General features: G+C 44.5%; 1 long non-coding RNA gene across 1 annotated transcript in view; it reads left to right on the forward strand.

Moving 5' to 3' along the window:
* Positions 1-27327, forward strand: part of LOC146575304 (uncharacterized) — a 429876-nt gene that overhangs the window by 97726 nt on the left and 304823 nt on the right. The gene's annotated exons all lie outside the window — the stretch shown is intronic.

The following is a 27327-nucleotide window of genomic DNA, read 5'->3' on the forward strand; positions in this document are numbered from 1 at the left end:
CAGAGAAATCACTAATAACACTAAGGGCTGGACGGATTGTTCTTAGAAAGGTGTCTGTTTCTCATAAAGCCTGATTGTGTCTCATCGATAATTGTGTCCAAGAACTCTTTCATTCTGTTAGCAAGTACTAAAGCCATAATCTCATAGTCATCATTGAGCAGAAAGATGGGTCTCCAATTATCAATAAGAAGTAAGTCTTTGTTTGGCTTTGGAATAAGTGTTATGAGACCCTGAGTAAGAGTAGGAGGGAGGATGTTATTCTCTACACTTCCTATGAAAAGCTGCAGTAAGAACGGAGCCAGGAGATTAGAAAATGATTCATAAAACTCTGCAGTTAAACCATCTGTGCCGGGAGATTTGTTGGCCTTAAGTGCAGAAATAGGATTACAAACGTCCTCCACAGTCAGAGGGCTGTCACAGTGACTTCTATCTTCCACAACAATAGTTTTTAGGTTTTTAATATTATTGAGAAACAGCGTTGAGACATATATATTCTACTTTTCTAAATGATTGACTATTTCAATGGAGAACCTAAATGACACGGACCCGTGTTTGTTATTACATATCTCTATTTTGAATGTGACAAGTCTATCATTGCCTGTTATTCATAGGTATTAACAGAGTTTTTGGCCTTTTTTCCCTCTATAACAGTTAATTGACTCTTTACAGTGGCCTGCTATGGTTAATAATAACATGTTCAGTCATGAGTGAAATCAAAGCTTTTCTTCACTTTAGCATTTAACATTCCCAACAATATAATGTGATACCTTAATTAAAACACAGCTAATAAAACACAATTTTCTTAATGCAAACATCAGTGACTCAACATTAGCAACCAAAGGGTTCAGTCTGCAGCTCACACTCATGTGAAGCTACAGCCTCCCCCTTTAGTCTCTGTCATCCTTCTGCTCCTGCACAAACAAAGCAAGACAAAACCTCCACCCTTCTTCTACAGGCTGGGTGAATTGTTGTGGACATTCACTAATCCTAAAGTCGGCACCGTTTTTGTCTCAGTATCAAGTCTAGGTCCTGGTTACCATAAAAATTGAAGGGGTCTACAACAACTACCATCCTCCTATCTTTATCCTGGTTGCAGCAGGGCCGGGAAATAACACTGAAGTGATAGGTTACCAGGCAGGGTACACCCCGGACAGCTCACCAGTCTATCAGATAGAAACACACAGCCGTTTACATTCATGGATAATTTAGAATCATCAGTTAACCTAGCTCTAATAACTGCCTGACTTTTCCTCTCACACTGGAAACCAGAATACCCAGAGAGAAACCACTGCAAACTAGCCAGACTGTGGCCTTGAGCCCAGGAGCTTCTTACTGTGGAGCAACAGCACTAACCAGCATGCCAACAATGGAGGAAATACAGGAAAGCTATGATTTCCTGTATTTGATGCAATGAAGTTGAATTTCGTACAGATCTTTAAAGCCTGAGGCAATCGTGTTAAACACACGCGAGATGCTCACGTAAATCCAAGAGCTGCCCTTTTTTGTTCCTTTTTTTTCTCAGTGTGTTCCTCCTTCAGTTTGTCAATATAAAATTGTACTTAGCAGTCAGTATAAGCTTTGAGTGATATAAGTTTGCATGTGACAGAATACTGCATGATGACCTTTTGATGACTTAGATTTGATAAATTCTTCCTCACAGCGATAAAAGCTGAACCAGCTGTGATTATTTCACTCCTGCCAGGAAGAGGAGAGCTGGACACTTTATCTGCACTAACAAGAAGAGAACCACACACACACTCCCTACACACTAACATCCCTCTGCCTATGAATAGATGTATTCACTGTTGTATTACGTTTGTATATAAATAAAGACAAGTGCAAGAACAGAGCGCACATCACAGGCCCCACTCTGGTGGGAGCATCTGTGATCATGCCCTTGCAAGTAAAAGCTGCAGCGTCTGTGTGTTTCTACCTTTAGATTCTCAGCTGAAGAAGTGTCTTTAGAATAAATCTCTTGAGGAGTAAACATGACTTGGGATCTGATGATTTTTTTAGATATCTACAGATCAGAAATTATTTTAATCACAACTTAATTTGTAGAAACATTCTTATTACTAACCAAATCTGAAGTGCAAAGTAAAATTATTTCTAAATTATATAACAGCATCCGGCGGTGTAAAAACGACAGCACTCTGTATATTAAAGCGAAGTGGGAAAAGGAGGGTAATTTGACAATTACAGAGAAGTGTTGGGCTCACGCATGCAAGATACAGTGGGCTACCACTGGGTCTAATGTTTGGCATGAATTTAGCTGGAAAAGCATCATGAGATTTTTCATTACCCCTGCTCAACAAAGATATCGAGGACTTGGTGATAAATGTTGGAGATGTGGGGGAGACGGAGCTAACCATTTCCACATCTTTTGGGACTGTAAAGATATTCGCCAGTATTGCTCTCTAATCCATGATCATTTACAAAATGTTTTTTCATTTGTTTTTCCTTCAACTTTTGAGACCATGTTTTTGTGCAATGCACCAGTGGATAAACTGGATTCCAACGACAGAAGACTCCTGTACATCCTTCTGGCCGTAAGTAAAAAGCCTCTTACGAGAAGATGGCTTAAGCCTGAACCACCAACGATAGAAGACTGGATCCATTCTGTACAAGAGATCTATACGATGGAAAAAGTGTCATTTTCTCTTAAACTTCCAGGGAATATGGTCTAAATGGACAGACTATGTTAAGCATATGAGGTGTGATTTTGTGTACGATGTTACAACCCTGAGTACTACGTAAACCTGGCTGCCCTGCTGCCTCCTAACCCTAGATTTTTTGTTTTTTTGTTTGTTTGTTTGTTTGTTGTTGTTTTTTTTGGGGGGGGGGGGGGTTGTTTTTGTTTTTGTTTTTTTCTTCTTTTCTTTTCTCTTCTCTTTCTGTTTCTACCTGTGGCTCCCTATGTGTGTTTTGTTAGAGTCTTCCCAGTTTAGGTTTTGTAGAGTTTTGTGTTCAGCAATAAAAGCTGCCATTTTGAGTTCAGTCTTGTCTCCAGTGAGTTTGCGTTTGGGTCAAATTCCTGCCTGCACACAGCCGATCATGACATTATTGACCAAAGATAAGCTCACATGTCACCTCATGACACAGACACTTATTTCCACAGCATGCACGAGGACTGACAATAAGTGTCTATAAAGCCACTTCTATCTGCCACACCTGTGCTTCTGTCATGGTTGCTCTCCTCTCACTCTGTCATTTATCCACAGTCTGCCTCCCTCTGCTCCGTCAGCTGACGTCCTCTCTACACCACCTGCTGTGTTTTATCCTGCAAAAACACATTTAAGAAGCGTTGCACCGAGTAACGGGAGGAACTGCTATAAAATCCATTTAAAGGAGGTGGTGCTGAGTGCTGTGACTGGGGTCCCACCACTGACATCACGGGTGGAGGACATGTTGGAAAACTGCTACAAAGTGCTGTGCAGCCAGCAGAGCTTACAGTCTGTCCTGTGTGTCATACAGGCTCTCACACTTAGTGTTTCTGTGACACATTGAAGAGAAGTTTGTGTTGTTCACAGTTGTGCTTGTACTGAGTGACAGCTGACATGACCTAACAGGAATAATGTGTCTGTGCTGAATGAGAAGTAACACACAATGAAGTCTTGATGCATCTCAATCATCCAGGAAAGTGAGTCTGTTGCTTCTGTTCATCTGGACGCAGCGTTTTGTGGGAGAAACGTGTCGTCATCATCAGGTGACGTCTTCAGTCTCAGCTGCAGGTTTCAGTCTTACAAACAGGACATTTGCATAAAGACTGAAAGCAGCTGCAGGAACGATGGGCTGGGAGCTCCGTTCCTTCATCTTAATTATGCAGATTCTCAGGACCATTGATCAACAACCACTGATCCATGTCCATGAGTCCCATTCACAGAGATGTGGGAATGGCTGCAGTCACAGCATGTAAGATGGAAAGAAATTAGAAGTGTTTAGCTGAAGTGGATTTGATTTATGTTAGTTCTTTTTTAACTTGTAGTTCTACATTGGAAGATTATTGTGATATTGAAATATAAAAATAAATTTATATTCTATTATTTTCTCAAAATAAGCGTCACACTCGTGGAAGCCGGTGTAGCCGCCGAAACGCCTGCATTTATGGAGACTTTCAGCCCCAGGTAGGCCAGTTATGGATCTTGGGATCCACATTATGTCAGCAGCTCCACCGTGAACTGTGTTCAAACAAACACGCTCACGCCTCACAGACGACAGCTTACAGTCCTGTAGAGATAAAGTGACTTCGTACAGCCCCGACCTGCAGACGCTGTGCGCAGAGGTTCAGGAGCAGAAGTCCCGTTGTAAACATACCACGGCAGACCCGACGATGTTTCCATGAACACGCTTTCAGCATCTCTTTATTGACCACTCAGCCTGTGAGTGGGTCCTGTCTTCTCCACGTCCACACCACCTTCATGAATGCGCGGGCACCCCCCTCCAGACCTGATCCCTCCGTCCGTGCACATACCACTCACACCCGTCTCCTCATAATGGGGCGAGTTTTATAAAGTGATATTTCAGTGTGAATTTATACAATGACTTCATCTTTGATCCTGACACTGTGGGGCCCCCTTATACACAGACGCGTTTTAGACACTAGTCTGTAAAGGTGTATGTTAGACAAATTGTGTTGCCTTTGATGTACATTGTCATATTGTCTCAGTAACGGGACATTGGCAGATATTTTAGACAACCCCCCCCCTTCACTAAGGTGTCGGTTATATTCTCCTCACAAATGTAATAATAACTTCTAAGCTCTCCTGACAGGATAATAACACAAACAGACACACATTGTCATGGGTAGTGAGGCAGACTCAGCGCAGACCAGAAACTCCTTCAAACAAGAGTGAATTTATTTACAGTGCTCTCCACAGTGAAACATGTGTACAACGGTGTTTGGGAAAAGGGGCCGGGATTCCAGGGTCCGGGTGTGAAAGGGGCCGGAGTCCAGGAAGAGAAGGTTTTCACACGGATTTCACAAACAGCTCCTCTTCTCTCCACCAGCACTCTGGCTCACGCTCAGTCACAGTGCACAGGGAACGGGTCCAGGGGGAATGCTGACGGCTCAACGATCCAGCGACGAGTTGAGCAGGTCCGCCATCTTAAGTAGTGCTCTAATTCGTGATCGGCGGCAGGGGTGCTGATCATCCCCAGGTGCGTGGGCCAGGGGCGGGAGCCCACACTGAGCTCCGCCCTGGCAGGAGAAAGAGAGAGCAGAGGCGAGAGAGGGAGAATGAACAAAACTAAGTGTCTGACTGGCGTCAGCTGGCGAGGTGCGGGGACCATGACACACATGGAGCTGACTGTGAGTCCACAGGAGGCCTCCGTCCCCTCACTGTCTCTGCTGTGGTGAACATCTGGAGTCCTTTAACTGCTCGTCTCACAGGAGACTCAGCGAGGACGCCTCTGGTCTGCTCACTTTATCTCCACCATCTCCACCCACATCACTGACACTCAGCCCCACCCTGTCTCTATCTGTGACCTTTCACCCACTTTAACTAAGGTGGTGATCTACTGTGATAAGTTTCATCAGAAGCTTCATGGTAGAATCAAACTCTGTTGGTTCGTTTGCACGATAATGTTAATCACACACACACACGCATGTACGCACGCACGCACACACGCGCACACGCACGCACGCACGCACACACACACACACACACACAACAATTCTCACACTGGGGTTTTTGCAAATGATATCAGTGACCACAACCAAGACCACAAATAGCTTTTAAAGGAGATTTGAAGCTTTTCTGGCAGCAAGCTTCATGATTTATGGGACTATAACTGGAACAGAATCTACCTGATCACCAATGGTGACGCTCCAGATCAAACCCTGATAACTCATAACCTACATGGTAATTTCAAGTGTGGGGGATGCATTAATTGTCAATACACCAAAAATGTCAAATCATTCAAAGACCCTATAGGTGACAAAGCCATTGCCACAAAGGGCTTTATCACATGCAGAACTAAAAATGTAATCTACATGATACAGTGCCCATGCAATAAGATATATATAGGAGAAACATCCCGCCCTCTTAAAGATTGAATTAATGAACACAGAAGTTCGATCAAGAGGAATGATTCAACCAGCCCTGTTGCAAGACACTTCAACGATAAACATCCAAATTCACCATTATTTTTCCGGCATTGAAGCCATTAAACTAAACCAAAGAGGTGGCAACATAAATTTTATCCGGAAAAAAAGAGAAGCATCTTGGATATTCCGTTTTAAGAGTCTGCACCCCAGAGGTATGAATGAGCATTTTTCGATCAATGAGGTTTTATGAACTACATCTTTTTTAAAAAGAATTATTTTTATTTTTTTATCCTAATTTTATCAGTTAAATTACTCTCACATGAGTAATGTTTATTCAAGTAATCTTGTTAGTTCAGCCAAAGAAGGAGTAGCGTGCTAGACATCTCACCTTAAGTCCTAATTTTAAGTCTAATCTTTAGAGACTTTACAATTTAGAGACATAAATAAGGTTCTTTTAACAAATGTGTTCCCATGTGATGATGTAATCTTGTTTTCTAATTCTAACGTGCTTTTACCATTAAAGACTGCCCCCCTGTTTTTGTTTTGTTTGTTTAAAATCTGTGTGTATATTTATAGCATCCTTCTTATGCATTTCATGCATGTGTTATTTTCAGACATATGGGGGTTATGTCCCCCCCTCCTCATCATTAATGATCTAGCCCAGTATTTACTTGGGCGGGACTTAACCAATTAACCAATACCTACCTATTATATGTCAGCTGACCTATCTATGAAGTTTTGACTGGTTAATTTGAATTTTTTTCTGTTTCCTGTCTTGTATTTAAGCAATTCTTTACAATGTTTTACTATGACCGTGATGAAGGCCACAAGCCGAAACGCGGTGGTCAATTATTAAAGTTGTTCTTCTTCCCTCAAGTGTTGCTGGAGTTCCTGCTTTTTTTATATACAAGTTATATGCCAGACAAAGGAGGAGGTGATCAGTGCAATATAAGGTGCAATGTGATGGGTGGTGGTGCACGGTGAGTGTCCAGGGTGCGAGGGGTCCTTGAGGATGACATTGCCAGTATATAAATGTCTCTGAGGGAGGTTAGTGTCGGGCCCAGGGCCGCTCTGCTGCCCTCACCACCCGCTGCAGTTTCCTCTTGTCCTCCACAGCAGCTGAACCACAGTGTGCAGCAGAAGGAGCTCCATGGTAGAAGTTCATTAGCAGTTTGTGATTAGCATTCTTGGACATACGTAGATCTTGTGGAGATACAGAAATTATTTTTACTGCAATAATATAACCTGCATTATTAACATTGCCTTAATAATATTACTTACAGGATTGATATTGTATCAAAGATGTTTGCCATCATATTAACCTTTTTCATTACAGGTGTAGCTATGATCATTTTATACACATTGCATATTTGTGCTCATTCAGAGTTGATGTTCAGTCTATTAAAGGTCTCAAGCTTTGTGAAGCGCTATGTCTTCACAATCCATTGTGTGGGTGACCTGGAACATAGAAGGCCGCGTACACGCTTGCAAACACATATAATCTAGAAACTTGCCAGGCCAAAGGTCTGGAATTCATTTAGCTTCTAACTGCATGTTAGTCTACTTGGTAACAGATGACAGGAGAGCAGTTAAGAAAGGGATTAGTCTTCAGGGACCATGTAGGCTTGAAATGTATTACCATGTATGGCAGGTGTTATCAAAAACTGAACTTTTGTATCTCTTTTTACACATTTAAGATGTACCATTGACTGTAATCGATGTATTTTAATCTGTAATTGACGCACGAGGGGGCGTAAAACCCTGATGCTATGAAATCATCATCTTGTGTATTCTTAGGGGGAGGCGTTTTGCTGATGTGATGCTGTATACTTCTTCTCCTGCGTGTGTTTTAATAAACTCATTGTCTGATTGCACTCTCCTGAGCCTCTGCTGGTGTGTTCTGTTGCTCAACATTTTTCGAACTCGAAACAATCTCAAATTAAAAACCAATGATTGATGCAAAACTCATTTGTTACTTTGGGTTTGCTAGTTTCAGTTTATTTAATATGAACTTTTAGTTATGTCATTTCTTCTTCAAGTAATGATTCAAGACAAAGAGAAGGTAATAAGGCAAAGACGTGGTATTGGCCACTAGTGAAGTGTGTGACTGTCAGGCTGCCAAACAAACCTCTTCTCCAGCACGTCACACTTGTGGAGCTTCCTGGAAACTGTGACTGTAACAAGAGCAGAGATCAGATGTGGAAAGGGCTCATTCAAGTTTAATTCAAATGTATCTGCACCTTTAACTTTATCTGCACCAAGTCTGATCTGTGTGATCATTCACATGATCTGAAAGCAACTTAAAATTCAAACATAGATCTTGGGGAAGAAACACTGACTCCACATTCACAGGAGACTGAAGACACAAAAATAAAAGAAATGAATCAGCCAGTTGACCAGTGTGCTTATTTTAGGAACTGTTTAATATTAGATTTTTCATAAACTCTGAGACATTGTAAGTACATTTGTAAATACACCCTCTAGTGTAAAATTTGTGTTGATGAAGATGAAACAAGGGTTGACATTTCAGCAAACAATGATCCCAAACACAGCCAGCTGGTTTCAGAGAGAGAAACTAAAGCTGATAGAACGGCCATTGACCTGAATCCTCACAGTTTATAGAAGGGGCCCTGTTGATGTGGAGAAACGTCTGAGCACATGTGATGTGCAAGTTAAGAGCATTTGAGCATCTCATGGTGGTTACCTCAGATACTATCTGTCACTTTGTGTAGAGCCACGCCCACAGCGCACAGAATACATGTGTTCGACTAATTTGTCCACCAGGAGGCATCTTGATGCTGTCATCATACACAAAGGCTTTTGTACAAAGTGTTAAACAAACTGCAGCAAGTGTGTTCAAGACTTTTTCCCTGTCTTATTTCTCTTTATTACACATAATCTATGGAAACGTGTGGTTTGATTACTTTGCATGTGTGGATTTGATGGGTTGTTGCCACATCTGGTGAGATTTTCATGTCAACAGAACCTTCTGAAATATATTTCTTTAGAAAATTGGTGACATTCGTCCAATACCCGCTCTAGAAGAAGCCCTACAGTACAGAGATTCTAAAGACTGCAAGGTGGCATCAGCAGGTATTGAGGTAAGGACAGGAAGAAAGTGGAAGGCTGAGAAGGCAGTTGAGGTGGCGGAGTCACACCTAAGGCAGAAAACACTGGTGAGGGTCTTAGCAACAGGGGGAGCAGGCTTGGGGTACTTCCCAAAGGCCCAGGTCAGCAGGGCACAGGGAAAGGAGAGACACCAGCTACTCCAGGAAGAGGTCCGAGCAGGTGTGGAGGAGGGGCGAGTAAGTCGAGCTGTAGGCCTTAAGCGGCAGAGAGCATGGACAAGGTGGGAGAGCACCTTGCAGCGCAAGGTCACCTGGGCAAACATCATGCAGGCAGACTTCCACCGGATCCGATTCCTAGTGCAGGCAGTATACGATACTCTGCCAAGCCCAGCAAACCTCCATCTGTGGGGGAAGAGCGAGACACCTGTCTGTCCCCTGTGCTCTGGAAGAGGGACCCTAGAACACCTCCTTAGCAGCTGCCCAAGGGCCCTGGCCGATGGTCGGTATCGTTGGCGGCACGACCAGGTGCTCAGAGTAGTTGCTGAAAAGATTGCCTCAGCAATCAGCACCAGCAAGCATCATCATGCTCCGAGGAAGGCAATCTCTTTCATTAAGGCTGGAGAGAAACCCCAGGTGCGCCCGAATTTAACTACCGGCCTCTTCAACACAGCCTCTGATTGGCAGCTACAGGCTGACCTGGGTAAACAGCTACAGTTCCCTCAGAACATTGCAAAAACATCCCTCCGTTCAGACATGATAATTATTTCTGAGGCCTCAAAACAGCTGATCATGCTGGAACTCACAGTGTCCTGGGAAGAGCAGATCGAGGAGGCCAATGAAAGGAAACGAGGAAAGTACTAGGAACTAGTGCAGGAGTGCAGGGGAAGGGGCTGGAAGACTTTCTATGAGCCCATAGAAGTGGGTTGTAGGGGCTTTGCAGGACGATCACTATGCAAAGTCCTAGGCTGGCTGGGCATGGCTGGGGCAGCCAAGAAGAGGGCCATCCAGGCTGTGAGTGAAGCGGCAGAGAAAGCCACAAGGTGGCTGTGGATCAAGAGGGCTGATCCGTGGGTAGCTACTGGTACGCAAGTCGGGGCCTGATCACCCCCAGCTGGGTCGCCTGGGCGAGGGTGTATGATGTTGTGAGACCCGAAACACCTGATGACCCCAGGATACATCACTGAAGATGCGTACCAGTGCATCCCGGAGATGTGTCTTTATAGTCTTTTATAGTTATAGGAAAGCTTGGCTGAGGTTGGAATCTGCCACACATGGAGTTGAAATGACAAAAGATGAGACTGAGAAAAAAATATGAGAAAACCGAAGCAAAAATCCTCCTTATATATGACTTTAATTATCCATAAAATCATCAACTACAACTATTGAACAGCGTATAAGTTAAAGTAAAAGCTTTAAAACCAAGTTAGTACAAACATCACTAATGTCACATAACTTTGTCTTGGGCAGTTAAAGGTGAGTCTGTCACGGTTCTTTGTGACCCAGCATTTTAACTTGTATTTTATATTGTGCTTCTAAGTCCTTGGTTGTGCTGTTTTGTGGGGAAACAGGAGATGTATCACTCCTCCTGTTTCCCCACAGCGTTTACACTTCAACCTGCTGTTGGTGGCTTTTTTGCTGTGACATGTAAAAGTCACAGTGGTATAGTGTCTCTTTAAGACAACCCAAGTTGAGGGTTAATGTTGTCATCGGTATGCGCCACTGCCCTCTCTGTGAATGTGTGGACATGTGCTTGCACGCTAGTGCATGAGGAGGGACGGATTTTATGTTTTACCTCTCCAGACACCTTTCTTTTGCAACGTTATGGGTTGTACGAACACTGTGCTATGTTTGTAAACACTATGTTTGTTAAGCTGCAGCCGTTCAACCGGGCTTATATGGTTGCCGAAGAGAAGGTCGATCGTGGCTCAAGAGTTGGCAGTTCGTCTTGTAATCGGAAGGTTGCCGGTTCGAGCCCCGGCTCGGACAGTCTCGGTCGTTGTGTCCTTGGGCAAGACACTTCACCTGCTGGTGTTGGCCAGAGGGGCCGATGGCGCGATATGGCAGCCTCGCTTCTGTCAGTCTGCCCCAGGGCAGCTGTGGCTACAACTGTAGCTGCCTCCACCAGTGTGTGAATGTGAGAGTGAATGAATAGTGGTATTGTAAAAGCGCTTTGAGCGTCTCGAAAAGCGCTATATAAATGCAATCCATTATCAGGTGCATTAAAGGACACACTGTGGAATTCCCAGTGTGAGTGTGTATTCTCTCTGTACCAAAGACGCCTCGTCCCAGTGGCCCCCAGGATTACAGGCCCGTGGCACTGACCTCCCACATCATGAAGACCCTGGAAAGGCTCATCCTGGACCAGCTGCGACCCATAGTAAGACCACATCTGGATCCCCTTCAGTTCGCTTATCAGCCTCGTCTCGGAACAGAGGACGCCATCATCTACCTGCTCAATCGTGTCTACACCCATCTGGACCAGCCGGCGAGCACTGTGAGGGTCATGTTTTTTGACTTTTCCAGTGCTTTCAACACCATCAGGCCGACCCTCCTGGGTGATAAGTTGTCAGCGATGCAGGTGGATGCTTCTCTGGTGTCCTGGATTGTTGATTACCTGACAGGAAGACCACAATATGTACGTCTCCCACAGTGTGTGTCTGACAAGGTGATTAGCAACACAGGGGCACCACAGGGGACTGTCCTCTCCCCCTTCCTCTTCACCCTCTACACCACAGACTTCAGCCACTGCACAGAGACCTCCATCTTCAGAAGTTTTCTGATGACTCTGCGGTGGTTGGATGCATCAGCAGGGATGATGAGACAGAGTACCGGGCTGTGGTCGACTCCTTTGTCACGTGGTGTGAGCAGAATCATCTGCAGCTCAACGTGGCAAAGACCAAGGAACTGATCGTGGACTTCAGGAAGACCAGGAAACACTTGACCCCTGTTTCAATCCAGGGGGTTAGTGTTGACATTGTGGAGGACTATAAATACCTTGGAGTACACATTGACAATAAACTGGACTGGGCTAAAAACACCACAGCACTTTACAGGAAGGGCCAGAGTAGTCTCTATTTTTTGAGGCGACTGAGGTCCTTCAACAGCTGCCAGAAAATGCTGAGGATTTTCTACGAGTCTGTTGTGGCCAGTGCGATCCTCTATGCTGTTGCATGCTGGGGGAGCAGGCTGAGGGTCGCAGATGCCAACAGACATAAACTGATCCGTAAGGCCAGCAATGTTGTGGGGATGGAGCTGGACTCCCTCAAGGTGGTGTCGGAGAGGCGGATGCTGTCCAAGATAAAGACAATGTTGGATAACACCTCCCACCCACTCCATGACACGCTGGTCAGTCACAGGAGCTCGTTCAGTGAGAGACTGAGATTACCCATGATGCACCACTGAACGACACAGGAAATCTTTCCTGCCTGTGGCCATCTCCTTGTACAACGCATCCACTTAACACACTGTTTGCTGCTACAACTACACATGTTTCTTTTCCAACTATTTATTTATAAGTGACTTATGTATGTATGTGTCACGGCTGCACAGCAGTCGTGTGGTGAATTGAGAAAAGGATCCAAGATGCAGGCACTGACTGGGGTGCGAGTGAAAATTTATTTGCAGAGGTGATAAAGTGACAAAACAGGAAGAGCAGAGCGGGGAGTAAACAAACCTAAACTGGGAAAACTAAAGAACAAAACTTAAACCAGACACTCATGGGAGGAGCAGCGAAATGCACAAAGAGAGATGGCAGAGAGACGCAGAATGAATACCAGGTAACAGAATAATGCAGACTGACATGGAGTTAAACAGACGACGCGACAGAGAGCACATGAAAACACAGGGCTTAAATACATGGGGAGTAATCAGGGAATGGGCCACAGGAGGGAGACACAGCTGGGAGCAATAAGGCTAACGAGACAGGGGAGAGGTAAAACTGAACACACTGACATGAGACATGAACTTTCAGAATAAAACAGGAAACTAACAGACACAGAGAACCAGACCGGACACTGAACTTGACAGGCAGACTCATGAGCAGACACAATAACACCATGGACAGACAGAGGGAACACAGAGAAGTGGAAGCAGGCAGGCAAAGAACAGAAACCTAACAAATGGCAAAATCACAACAGAATACACACTCTGAATGAACAAAAGCACAAGGAACACAAAACACTGAGTCCTCAGACTCAGGACCATGACAGTACCCCCCCCCCCCCCCCCCCCTCAAGGGCTGGCACCAGACAGCCCAACAGAAACACAAAAACGGACCAAAGCCAAAAAAAACCCCCACGAACCAAAAAACAGAAAACGACCCGACCAGGGCGGGCGGTGGGGGTCCAGGACGGAGGGACATAGTCCGAAAAGGCCCAGACGGACAAGGTCAGGGGGCCGACCCGGAGGCCAAAACAGTTCAGTTCCAGGAGCCGACCGCGTGAAAGGCAGCAGCAGTGGGGCAGGTCCGGAGGCCGGCCACGCAGTAGGCAGTGGTGTGGAAACAGTTCTGGGGGCCGACCGTGCAGACGGCAACAGCGGCGTGGAAACAGCTCTGGGGGCCGACTGTGCGGACGGCAACAGCGGTGTGGAAACAAGTCCGGAGGCCGGCCACGTGGAAGGTAGTGGCGGCGTTCAGGAGGGCGTCCACAGTGGCGGAGATGCCCAACAAGCGGCCTGGCAGATGACCGACGATGTGGAGGTGGTAGTAGGGGACCTGAAGGCTGCGTGGCCCCTGCAGCCCCAGGCGAAGCGGAGGCTGGACCAGACGAGGCGGAGGCTGGACCAGACGAAGCTGATGAGGCTGATGAGGAGGCTGGAGCCGGACCAGGCGATGCTGATGAGGAGGCTGGAGCCGGACCAGGCGATGCTGATGAGGAAGCAGAAGCTGGACCAGGCGAGGGTGATGAGACTGCAGCTGGTGATGAGACTGCAGCTGAGGGCTGGACGGGCTCCTCAGGCCCCCCAGCTGACGAGGCAGAAGGCTGGACGGGCTCCTCGGGCCCCTCAGCTGACGAGGCAGATGGCTGGACGGGCTCCTCGGGCCCCTCAGCTGACGAGGCAGATGGCTGGACGGGCTCCTCGGGCCCCCCAGCTGACGAGGCAGAAGGCTGGACGGGCTCCTCGGGCCCCCCAGCTGACGAGGCAGAAGGCTGGACGGGCTCCTCGGGCCCCCCAGCAAAAACAGTCTCAGAACCAGTGGGCACTAAAGCCCCAGGCACACACAGGACAGAACCAGCAGGTGCGGAGACCTCTGGCAGAGACAGAAAAGAACCAGCAGGCACACGGGCCTCTGGCAGGGACGCAACAGAACCAGCAGGCGCACGGGCCTCTGGCAAACACATGGCAGACTGCAGCTGCACAGAGCATTGGGTCTGCTCAGGCAGCGACGGCCGGGTGTGGTCCTCAGCTGGCTTCTTAACCGCCAGGGGTCCTGAGTCTGCTGGGGGCTGAGACCCAGCCTCTGGGGAGGCCCTGGGGCGAGTAACAGTCTCTAAATTAGCCAGTTTCTGAGAAACTAGAGTGGTTTTAATGCATTTGTCTCTCCGCTCAAAATGGGTGCTAGGAACGAGATTCAAAATGGGTGGCACAGACACAGCCTCCAGTATGGAGGGAACGGGTGATCGGGCTAATGGCATAGATGCAGGCTGGGCTAATGAACTGGCTAAAGGCTGATGTACTGGTTGAAGTGAGACTGGAGTTGGTGGTGGAGTGGATGAAACACAGTCAGCTACTGTTATGGATGTTTTGAAAATGCCAACTTGTGAGAGGTCAGTTACCACGAAGGTAGGTAAACGCCGTGTACTGTCTTTACCCTCCCCATGAACGGCCCCAGAAAACACAGTCCCAGAAGCACCAGCGTCCTTAACACTCACCACAGCTGGTCGCACAGGAGTCCCTGAATCCGGCTGTGGGGTGAAGCGTCGGTGGCGCGAATGTTTCCTCCCCACCGCTGACGGCTCCGACAGGCAGGGAAAAACCTCTGGGGGGGTCGGGCCGTGAAACCTCCGGTGGGTGAATCTGAGACGGATGCTTTGTGGCGGTCGTAGTCCATTGTTGCTGGGCACAATTGGCTACTTCCCGAGCTTGCACCGCTTCCTGGGCTTTATGCAGCTCAGCGATTAAGTCTGTAAATCCCCGGACCTGGTGGAGATAGGGATTTCCGGCCAGGATTGCCCCAACGGCATTTATCCCCACAACTTTCGCTCGTGCATTGGAGGTGTGGGTTACCCAGTCCACCAGGCGTAGGGCACGTGTGAGGTCGCTCTCCCCGGCCAAGACCGCTGGATCCATCTTGTGGTCGCGTCGTACTGTCACGGCTGCACAGCAGTCGTGTGGTGAATTGAGAAAAGGATCCAAGATGCAGGCACTGACTGGGGTGCGAGTGAAAATTTATTTGCAGAGGTGATAAAGTGACAAAACAGGAAGAGCAGAGCGGGGAGTAAACAAACCTAAACTGGGAAAACTAAAGAACAAAACTTAAACCAGACACTCACGGGAGGAGGAGCGAAATGCACAAAGAGAGATGGCAGAGAGACGCAGAATGAATACCAGGTAACAGAATAATGCAGACTGACATGGAGTTAAACAGACGACGCGACAGAGAGCACAGGAAAACACAGGGCTTAAATACATAGGGAGTAATCAGGGAATGGGCCACAGGAGGGAGACACAGCTGGGAGCAATAAGGCTAACGAGACAGGGGAGCGGTAAAACTGAACACACTGACATGAGACATGAACTTTCAGAATAAAACAGGAAACTAACAGACACAGAGAACCAGACCGGACACTGAACTTGACAGGCAGACTCATGAGCAGACACAATAACACCATGGACAGACAGAGGGAACACAGAGAAGTGGAAGCAGGCAGGCAAAGAACAGAAACCTAACAAATGGCAAAATCACAACAGAATACACACTCTGAATGAACAAAAGCACAAGGAACACAAAACACTGAGTCCTCAGACTCAGGACCATGACAGTATGTATGTATATATATGTATATATTGTACTATTCTTAGTTAGTGTATTGTCTGTCTTGTCTTAATGTTGGTTTAAAATGGAGCACTGTAACAAAAAATAATTTCCCCCAGGGATCAATAAAGTATTCTGATTCTGATTCTGATTCTGATTTTGACTATCCTGCTAAGTGTTTTTGCCGCCTCCTCTCAACCACTAAACACAACCCGACATTACAGACACTTAGTAGTAGAACTGACACACAAAACAAAACAACAACTACACTAACTATATACTCTGCAACACACCCAGTGAGCTTGATTTGAAGTGGGTTTAATAAACACATTGCAATGTGGAGAGAGCATCCCAGTGAAACACCAGGACCATCTCTGTGGCCACCGCCCTTACATCTTATATACAGACACACAGACAAAGAACATCCACAAACTTTCACATGCTCACACACATGTAAAGTGGAAACAAATAAATCTCCTTTCTGACAGTTTCAGCACATTTCTTCTTCTCTTAGCTGCTCCTATCTGTATGTTTCAGCCTGTATTTTTGTAAGAACTATAACAGTGTGGACAGCAGGACCCTATGATTGTCTGTTATTAACAGTATTGAGTCTGAACTCTGTGGGGAAAAACGTAAGTTGGAAGAACATTGTTATTCAATATTTAACCCCAGTGCGTGCATTATGATAGAAATGGACAATGAACAGGACGCTGGACGCTCCTTAGAGGCACAGGCTGACACTCGATGATGTCTCAGACAAATCTGTGCTATGGAAACAAAGATCGGCATCATTCACTTTCAAATCAGCACATTTTTGGAACATTTCCTCCGATTTCAATGTCTGAAAAAGGACTAAAAGTGGGTGGAGGGACCATTTTAAAAACATATATAAAAGTATTTAAAGCAGAAAATTCACATTGTTATGAATATAAACATTTTCTACCGTATAATTTTCCTACCATGTTGGAGCAGGAGGGTGGGTGACCCACCATCCTGTATTTGGACCTACTACATCAGAGCATCTGCGTTAAAATAGTGATGTCGCTCTATAATGAGTGACTTTGAGTTTAGTGAAAGAAATTTTCATTCTAATTGTAATTATGAACTATGTGCAGATATTCTTGATGCCATTACAACTGCTGAGCAGTACAGGCAATGTTTAAATCGCCACGCCTCACTGGAAGTGTTTTATTTGTGTTTTCTTTTAAGTGCTTCACATGTTAACTGTGTTGTGTTTCATACATGACTTCTGCTCTTTTGTTTCTTAGAGTTCTCGTTTCTACACTGTGAAGCCTGCATCAGCATTAAAGGATTTCTTCAGCCTGCTCGAGCTGCAGGTTCTTGCTTGGCAATAATAATCTTATGGTCGCCCGCTCGCTGTGTGTGCAGTTTCTTTCTCACAGGTCATCACTGGAGTGAATACTCACTCACTACTTAAGTGCATGGACGGCTGTTTATGTGTATCATAGCTTTCAGTTATAAACCACAGACTTTATAATGAAGCAGCTTCTCTGGTTGAATCCTGTCATCCTCCTGAGATATCAGATTTCTCCAGAGAGCCGCTGTCTTACAGCCTCCGACTACCTACGTGGTCTCCGTTAGGGGGGGCAGAAGAGGCCCCAGCCCTCCATGCACCAACAATCTGCAACAGCTGATCCGTCCACTGTGATCTTAGTGTGTGCAGTACTGCAGATTGTGGGATAGATGTGATACCAAGTAAATGTATGGCCAGTATTGCTGATACCAATGCTGATACTATAAAAACAGCTTATGCAGGGGAGAGCAGTGTATCATAACTTATGACATGAATCATAAGTTTGCAACTTCTGCAGACGTTTTTAATGAATCACTGTGATTCTGCAACACTGAGTTAATAAAAACACACCTGTGAGCTTTTCATTTTAAACTTTTTGTAGACCTGAAAGGTCCATGTGCCTGTCTGCAGAGCACAGTGTATGAAATGTGCCTGAGACCGGAAAATATTGCCTTAACTGTTCACCAAAGCCTGCTGTATGTGACAGTGAAAGAATGATATCGATGCTTCAAATAGATTTAGACTTACAAACCGTTGTTTGAGGGCAAGTCAAGGCAGTTCAACTCTACTCAGTTATGGTGCATTATAAGCCATATATCTTTAATAATTCATATTTTAATTATGAACTATCAACACTTGAAGATTCCCCCATCTCCTCTGAACAGAACGGTCTAAGAATGACCGCTCCAGCCCCTACGGTTAGGAAATTATGGCCAGTCGTTTGACAGGAATCCATAAAACCAGGAAGATTCAAATTGAATATTCAGAGTGGTTGACTGACATCCTGTGTGTCTCTGTGCATTTGTGTTTCCATATGTGCTCATATTTCTAATTGTGTGTATCTGCTGGCTGTTCTTTCGTGTGTTTTTAACATTTCTGCCAGTTTTTCACAGTTGAACAACAAGTAGTTTTGAGTGAACGTCACCTTATTCAGCTTTTTTCAGCTGCTCATTTTCCAATATTTCTGCTTAAGTTGTTACTTTTCTGCTGAATTGTCGTGTTTCTGCTCTGTTTTAGTTATTATGTTTGTCTTAAGTCACAATATTTTTCAATATTCAAAATGAGCAGATCCAGTTTCACTGGCATAGATACACACAGGCCACACGCTTAATAAGATAAGATAAGATAAGATAAGATAAGATAAGATAAGATAAGATAAGATAAGATAAGATAAGATAAGATAAGATAAGATAAGATAAGATAGAACTTTATTAATCCCTCGGGTGGGTTCCTCTGGGAAATTCGACTTCCAAAAAAAAGCACAGCAACGACCGAAGTTACAGTTACAGAACTGTTATATATATATATACACACACACACACACACACACACACACACACACACACACACACACACACACACACACACATATATAAATACAGAGACAAATATAAATAAAATATACAAAGGGGATAAATAGAATAAATAGGAATAAAAATAAAAATACAAGTGAATTGCACATTTCAAGTATTGAGTCTATTGCACTGTTGACTATTTACAAAAGTATTGCACAAGGTATTGTACAGTGAGGTGAAGAGGCACTACAGCTTAGTTGTTCCCCCCTCCTTTGTCCTCCTGTTTCCCCTCCCTCTCCCCTCCAGAGAGGAGTTAAACAGTCTGATGGCGTGTGGGACAAAGGAGTTTTTAAGTCTGTTAGTTCTTGTCTTGGGGAGAAGCAACCTGTCACTGAACAGACTCTTCTGATTGTTTATGGCCGTGTGCAGAGGATGCCCAGCATTGTCCATAATGTCCATCAGTTTCTTTAATGTCCTTTTCTCTGCCACTGTCACCAGAGTGTCCAGCTTCATGCCGACCACAGAGCTAGCCCTCCTGATCAGTTTCTCCAGCCTGGATGAGTCCTTCTTTGCTGTGCTGCTCCCCCAGCACACCACAGCATAGAAAAGTACTCCAGCAACCACCGACTGGTAAAACATCCTCAGGAGCTTCCTGCAGATGTTAAAAGACCTCAGCCTCCTGAGGAAGTACAGTCGGCTTTGGGCTTTTTTATACAGGTGCTCTGTGTTGCATGACCAGTCCAGTTTATTGTCCACCCACAGCCCGAGGTACTTGTACTTGTTGACCACCTCCACCTCCTCCCCCTCTATCTGAACCGGTAGTGGACCTTCTCCGGACCTCCCGAAGTCCACAACCAGTTCCTTAGTCTTTGAGGTGTTGAGTTGCAGGTGGTTTGTGTGACTCCATGCGACAAAGTTCCTCACCAGACTTCTGTACTCCTCTTCCTGATCATCCCAGATACACCCCATGATGGCCGTGTCATCTGCAAACTTCTGAATATGGCATAATTCAGAGTTGTAGCAGAAGTCAGAGGTGTACAGGGTGAAGAGAAGAGGGGACAGCACAGTTCCCTGTGGTGCTCCTGTGCTGCTGACCACAGTGTCAGACGTGATGTCCTTCAGCCTGACGTACTGTGGTCTGTCGGTGAGGTAGTCGGAGATCCAAGCCACCAGGCAGGGGTCCACCTCCATCCTGTTCAGTTTTTCCTGAAGCATACAGGGCCGGATGGTATTAAAGGCACTGGAAAAGTCAAGAAACAGTATCCCTCATCCAGGTGTGAGTGGGCTCTGTGTAGGAGGTACAGGATGGCATCCTCCACTCCGACACCCGCCTTGTATGCAAACTGTAGTGGGTCCTGGGCATGTTGTACCTGTGGTCGGAGGAGGTTGAGGAAGAGCCGCTCTAGAGTCTTCATAAGATGTGACGTCAGTGCCACCGGTCGGAAGTCATTCAGCTCATTGGGCCGGTTCTTTTTGGGGACCGGGACGATGCAGGATGTCTTCCAGAGGGCGGGCACTCTCCCCAGTCGCAGACTGAGGTTGAAGACTCGTTGTAGCAGCTCCCCAAGTTCAGCAGCACATGCCTTAAGCATCCTAGGACACACCTTGTCTGGGCCTGCTGCCTTTCTGGGGCGAAGCTTCCTCAGTTGCCTCCTGACCTGATCCACTGTGACACTGGGAGATGTTTGGGAGGAGGGGAGGGGGGGAGATGTCTTGCTGCTGATTGGAGGAGGGGGGTGTCATGGTGTCAGGAAGGGGGGGAAGCGAGGGAGGCAGGAGAGTGGGGAGAGGACTCTGTAGTGAGGGTGAGGGTGGGGGGGTTGTGGGCTGGTCAAACCTGTTGAAGAAGTTGTTGAGTTCGTTTGCCTTCTCCACAGTCCCCCCCCACTGTGCTTTTCTTGGTGTTGTGGCCTGTGATGGTTTTCACACCATTCCAGACCTCCCTCATATTGTTCCTCTCCAACTTCTGCTCCACCTTCCTCCTGTAGGTGTCCTTTGCTTCCCTCAGGCAGCGTTTCACCTCCCGCTGTGCTGCTTTCATCTCCTCCTTCACTTTGCTCCTGAAAGCCTTCTTCTTCATGTTGAGGACAGCTTTGACTTCCTGTGTTACCCACGGTTTGTTATTAGGATAACACCGTACCGTCTTAGCAGGGGCGACTGTGTCCACACAAAAGTTGAGGTAGTCTGTAAGACAGTGTGTCGCCCCCTCTATGTCCTCACCATGTGGGCTCAGGAGCACATCCCAGTCTGTGGTGTCATAGCAGTCTCTCAGAGCATCCTCCTTTTCTGGGGTCCATCTCCGGATGGAGCGCGTTGTGACAGGCTGCCTTTGGACGAGGGGTGTGTATTGTGGCTGTAGGTAAACCAGGTTGTGGTCTGACTTCCCTAGTGGGGGGAGGGGGGTGGCTCTGTATGCATCTCTCACATTAGCATACAGTAGGTCAATTGTCCTGTTGCTCCTTGTGGGACAATAATAGTCCCTGTTCACTCTATGCTCTGTGTGTGCGTGTCCTAAATTAAAGGTAAGAACACACACTCTGACACACGGATGCAAATATAAGTCATCTTTATTTATATAGCACATTTAAAAGACATCAAGTGTCGGCCAAAGTGCTGAACAGAGGGATGATATGGTGAAAAGAATTAAAATAGATAAGATGAAAACATCATAGAAACATTGAGACATCCGTATATGTTTGTAAAAAAATATGTGTACATGCAAATATGCACATCCATATACAAAAATGTACACATTCACACTCAAGCACACATATGTGAACTTAAAATACACGTACACGTGTCTACACATGCAAACATCATCCAATGAGATAAAAGAGCAGAATAGCTGAAACACAATGTGAGAGAGACGTTGAGGTCCTTAGAAGTTACCCTGGGTTTTTCTGTCACCCTGCTAGATGTTACACACCTTGTTATTGTACTGATTTCTACTGCTGGACTACTCCTGCGGAGAGTAACAATACTCTTACTAATTAGCTCCCTTTCACACCTTTGGGGATATTTATTTTTGTGTTTGCAGCGCTGTGAGCCAGAACAGCGAGAGAAAAATCTGCAGCAGCGACGAGCCGAATGCTTACGTGAATCGCAGCAGCTGCTCATGTGCTACGCTGAATTAGAGGATATCTTTGCTCTGGATTTCTATTTCTACTTTTTCATTTCTATATGATTCTTCTTGCATCTAAACAAAGATGATTCAATTTGCTAAATGTTGATGGCTCTTCGTGCTCAGGTGTAAATGAGACGTAATATTTGCTCTTGGTTTGGTTCTCCTGTACAGAACCTTGCAGTACAACAGAAACCTAAAAACATTATTTGTAGTTGTTATTCTTAGTTGTTCTGCTGCCTAAATACCACAGGGTCTGATTATGAAGTTATTGAGCTGCACATACTTTACGACCTGCTTAAGTTCGAGGTCACAGCGTCTGTAGAGCAGCTGGAACATAATGAAGTCTACAAGGTTAAAGTTTTCTCTTCAGTTATTGTTCTTTCTGCTGCTTGGTTTGATGGATCTGAGAGCTTTTGTTTTTATTATTGTTATTATAATTATCATGAATATTTTACTCTCTAGAAGCTTTAAAATAGTGTTTGTGTTTGAAAAAATTGATTTAAGAATTGAACAGAAACATCTGTCCTTCTGAAAATCGCCCAAAGGCACGGAGACAAAGTCAAAGGATGCAACCTGTAACTTTCTCTTCCTTCATGTCAGGACCATCATCCATGATTTATATAAAATGCATATAGCAACAGTAGCACTTTAGTTTGGACTTTATGATTTCTGTAACTGGAAAATATTATTTTGTTTAAAGACAGAAGTGACCGCATAGTTGCAACATCAAAGGGAAATATTAATTAATTAGCATCAAGTATATTTGTTGCTTAAGCGTTTGCACTATAACTTAAGTAGGATTATAACTTTTAAGGAAGGAAAGATTTCAGATATTTAGTTCACTGTTTCAGTTATTTTATATGAAATTAAAACATTTACGTTGGTCAAATATGATGCTCTAAATCAAATAAAAGTTTGAAAATAAATGATGTATTTTTAAATGCTGCAACAAATGTTCACAAAAAGTAACTATAATTAAAACCAGTTAAACAAAATCAAATGTTTGAATCATGCTTAACCAAATGCCAGGCTGGAGAGCTGAACCTAAAGTATACGTAGAAAGATTTCAACATCTGAGCAGTTTTTAATGTTTTTATCACATATAAATGTCACAGCAGTGGGTCCTGGCCCAATGCTTTGTGTTTTTGCTTTTCTTTGACTCTTGTTTTTCTTGCTTTTTGTTCTTCTTATTTATCAGGCTCTCAGTAATCTTAGTTCTCCCTCCCTCAGTGTTCATTTCAGCCTGTGTTTAGTTTCTGTTCCCGTGTCCCACGTTTCATCGTTTCATGTCGAGTCAGCCCTGTCTCTCTGTTTCCTGTGTCTCCCCAGTCAGCCCCGCCTCCCTCGGGCACTCATGTGTGATACAGAGTAATAAACCTGACTACATTTGCTACACTCTCTTTATTACCTGTTACTTTAAAATTCATACACTAATTATGTCTGCCCATCTCTCTAATGTGAAGGTCAAAGGTCAACATCCCAGTGACATAAGAATAATCCCAAAGGGGCAAAGGCAGCGGTTAATTTAGCATAATTAGCATTAAGGGTACAGCAAGGATATACTTTTACCAACCCGTTCTCACTCCCGACGCGTAAAATAATGACGATTTGTCACGTCCCTTAACTTCTCATGCTGACGCCTAAGGTACCCTTCCACCTTTTTATGTGACGCTGTGGGTTGTCAATTCATTCCAATATGAACGTGCTCGCGGCGATCAGAGACGCTTCGAGCAGAGGCTCCAGCCATCCATTTATTCCAATAATAACCCCGTCACGGCGAAACATGACGTCGTGAAGCACAATCTAACTGGAGACCCGGGGACCCTCTCCGCGAACGGGTTTTTCTCCCTAATTTAATGCTTTCTTTTAATGACATCGTTAACGTTTCTCAACAAAAACACGTGAAAGTATCACTGATAATTCAACAATAAAATGGCTTCATGTTGTGGCCATCACACAGTGTTTTCCAAACTGATTCACGATCTGAAAGTGCTCAGATTTAATGTACATAATCCTTTGTTAGGTTTATTATTTTCATTTCACACGTAAAACACATTTATAGATTCATTCACCACTCCTGTTAGTTTTGGATGCGCTCGGCTCCAGCCAATCAGACCAATTTACGCAGACGCACTAATCCCGTAACTGCACACTACCCATAATCCTCGACCGCCGTCGCTATGGGAATGAAGATAACAACAGCTTGGTGCTACCCGTTATTCCTTTATTTACTCTAAAATAATAACCAGCGATAATACGAAATTAAACTGGCCCAGTGTTTAATTATGTAATTAAAAATTGCAAATTTTAGTATTTTATTTTTTACAAATTGCAATATTTATCTACAGCGCGCCTTTAGCGACACGTCAACAGATCTTAAGCAAGGCGATTGGATGGTTTTTACTGCAATGCATCTTGGGAGTCGCAGTAAATGTATCTTTCAACTCACGGTCCTGCAGCGAAGTTTTCGACTGGACACGAGGCAGATCCTAGCTAAGTAAGTTGTGATAAACTGTGGGTAATTTGCATGTTCACTGAAATATTAATTTCAGTGATATTAAACTGATATTAAACTTGAAATGTTTTCACAGAGCAGTCTGTGTACCAAGAGAACTACTTCTGCAAAAGTTTATTTAATTTTTTTTGTGATGTATTCTCATGTGTAAGACACTTGCTTGGCCACCCAGCTAATGTTAGTACTGCTCTATTTTAGCAATGTATCTTTTCTGTAATCAATTCAGGGTTTTTTTTAACCCTATTCACGTAATTAACTCAATATTAACGACTTTAATCTCGTAATTGATTTTTTTTCTAAATATGGTGTAATACTGCCTCGTAACATAAGTTATTTCTTTGGTCATAAATTATTTTTGTAATCGTTTCACCAAAACAGACCTGAAATAATCCCTACATGTTCCATTTTCATTTGCAGAAATGACAAAGCCAAAAACCAAACCATGCCCTTCCTGTCAGGCCCCAAACACCTGCAACAGGAAGACATGCAGTGGATGCCTGGGCAGCCTGAACCTAAAGGAGGGATTGAAAAAGAAACAAGAACAGTTTAAAAACAGTAACTGGGCTGCCTCTGTTAAAAAAAAACAGAAATGCGAGCAGGGTGGTTAATTCAGCCCAGTTGTCAGTAAGTTTAAAAGTTCTGATCTAATAAGTGGTTGGTCTGCTAGACAATTCTTTATTAATCACAGTTGTCAATGTTTTCTTGTATATTATGAAGTAAGAAACTAACAAGACATGTATATACACATAAAATATTAATTTATAAAAGAGCATAAATAAAAAAGTTATTCACATCAGAATAACATCATCACACTAAAGACATCCAACTAGAAAAAACTTGTTAAAAACTATTTTTATTTAAGCTACTTCTGATTTTTAATTTAATCGGCTATTAACTGAGAGACAAAACATTTCAAGATGGATTTTATCATACATTTACAGGTTTGGTCACCATAAATACTTTTTAACTATCGACAACAATAAAACAACAAAGATGTGAAACTTAAAGGTTTGTTATACATCCGTTTGCTTACATGAAAGACTGGCTGCATGTTTTTCTTTGTTGTTCTTGCAGGTTTCAAAGCTACATGCCCTGGGCTACCAACCAATTCTGTTTCTTGGACAGTTTGACCGTAAGGGCCGTATAGTAGGGGACGTGATCACTCAGATCGAACCAGCGGAAGGTGCTGCACGTGACATCCTCATGAAGATGAGGAAGCTTTATGAACACCTTCTGAGAAGTAAGATATGCTTTGTCCATTATCTGTAACCAGGTGTCCTTATCAGGTAGCCTATCCTAGCTGTCTTTGGGTGATACTCATGGTACACCCTAGATAAGTAGGCAGATCATCACGGGGTACATAGAGACAAACAAGATGGTGAGGATGAGGATAGTTAACAGTCACCAGCTATTCTGTTCTACTTACTCTATTCTGTTCTGTTCTATTCTATTATTCAGCCAAGTTTCAGACCAGTAACCTTCTTGCTGTGAGGTGACAGCTGCCCTACGTGTCCTGTTGCTAACATGAAAATAGTGTTATATCTGCCTTATTACCTCCCCATGTGTCGGTCACATCACCAAAGCTAGCCATACTGAACCTCTGGTGTTACCCACCTGAACAATTTTGTATGTGTGTGTGTGTGTATAGTATGGTCTTTCACACTCATGTATATACAAATGTAATTTTAAAAATCTTCACAAAAACCAGACCTGATAATTCTCTTCGAGACTTTCTAGTATAACAAATGTTATAATGTTACCAATATGAACACCAAGATTCTTAAATAACTTATATACTTCTTAAGAGGTCACCTGATTACCTCCCTGAGGTAGTTAGCATCACCATTGTACAAAACTCCTAAGTCACAGTACTAGCTTGAAGTGTCAAATGTTATTCACTACAAAGTCAGGAAAGTAGTGTCATCAGAGGAAAAAGTCATTATCTATCTGGATTTATAGTCACACTCATTAATTTATTAATGTACAATGTAGAAAAGCACTACAGATGTCACACTACCCCCGAGGGCACTTGTACTGAATGATTTGGGTCAGTGAGTGTGTGAGATGACTTATTTGATGCCAATATTTACCAGTTGTATCTTTAGTAAAACTTAACTGAAAACATGCAAATCACTACTTATTATGTGTTTATGTGTACTGTACATTTTTTCAACCCATTTTAATGAATGTTTAATATTTAAAATTTTTCAGAATTACAAGCTTCACCTCCTGCTAAACGTTCTACACCAGCAGCTGGACCATCCTCTGCTGACAGTGTGGATGCTGGACCAGTCCCAGACCCAGAGGCTCTAAACGAGGAATTTATTCTTCATTTAGAGCCTGAACCAACATCTTCCCTCTGTCAGCCTCCTGCATCCTCCTCTTCATCTCTGCTTCCTCCTGCATCCTCCTCTCCGTCTCTGCTTCCTCCTGCATCCTCCTCTCCATCTCTGCTTCCTTCTGCATCCTCCTCTCCATCTCTGCTTCCTCCTGCATCCTCCTCTCCATCTCTGCTTCCTTCTGCATCCTCCTCTCCATCTCTGCTTCCTCCTGCATCCTCCTCTCCATCTCTGCTTCCTCCTGCATCCTCCTCTCCATCTCTGCTTCCTCCTGCATCCTCCTCTCCATCTCTGCTTCCTCCTGCATATTCCTCTCTGTCTCTGCTTCCTCCTGCATCCTCCTCTCCATCTCTGCTTCCTCCTGCATCCTCCTCTCCATCTCTGCTTCCTCCTGCATCCTCCTCTCCATCTCTGCTTCCTCCTGCATATT

Source organism: Mchenga conophoros, linkage group LG4 (genome assembly GCF_057382185.1).
Source record: "Mchenga conophoros isolate Kocher_MC1m ecotype Shallow Benthic linkage group LG4, M_conophoros_male_GT1.1, whole genome shotgun sequence".
Taxonomy (NCBI): Eukaryota; Metazoa; Chordata; class Actinopteri; order Cichliformes; family Cichlidae; genus Mchenga; species Mchenga conophoros.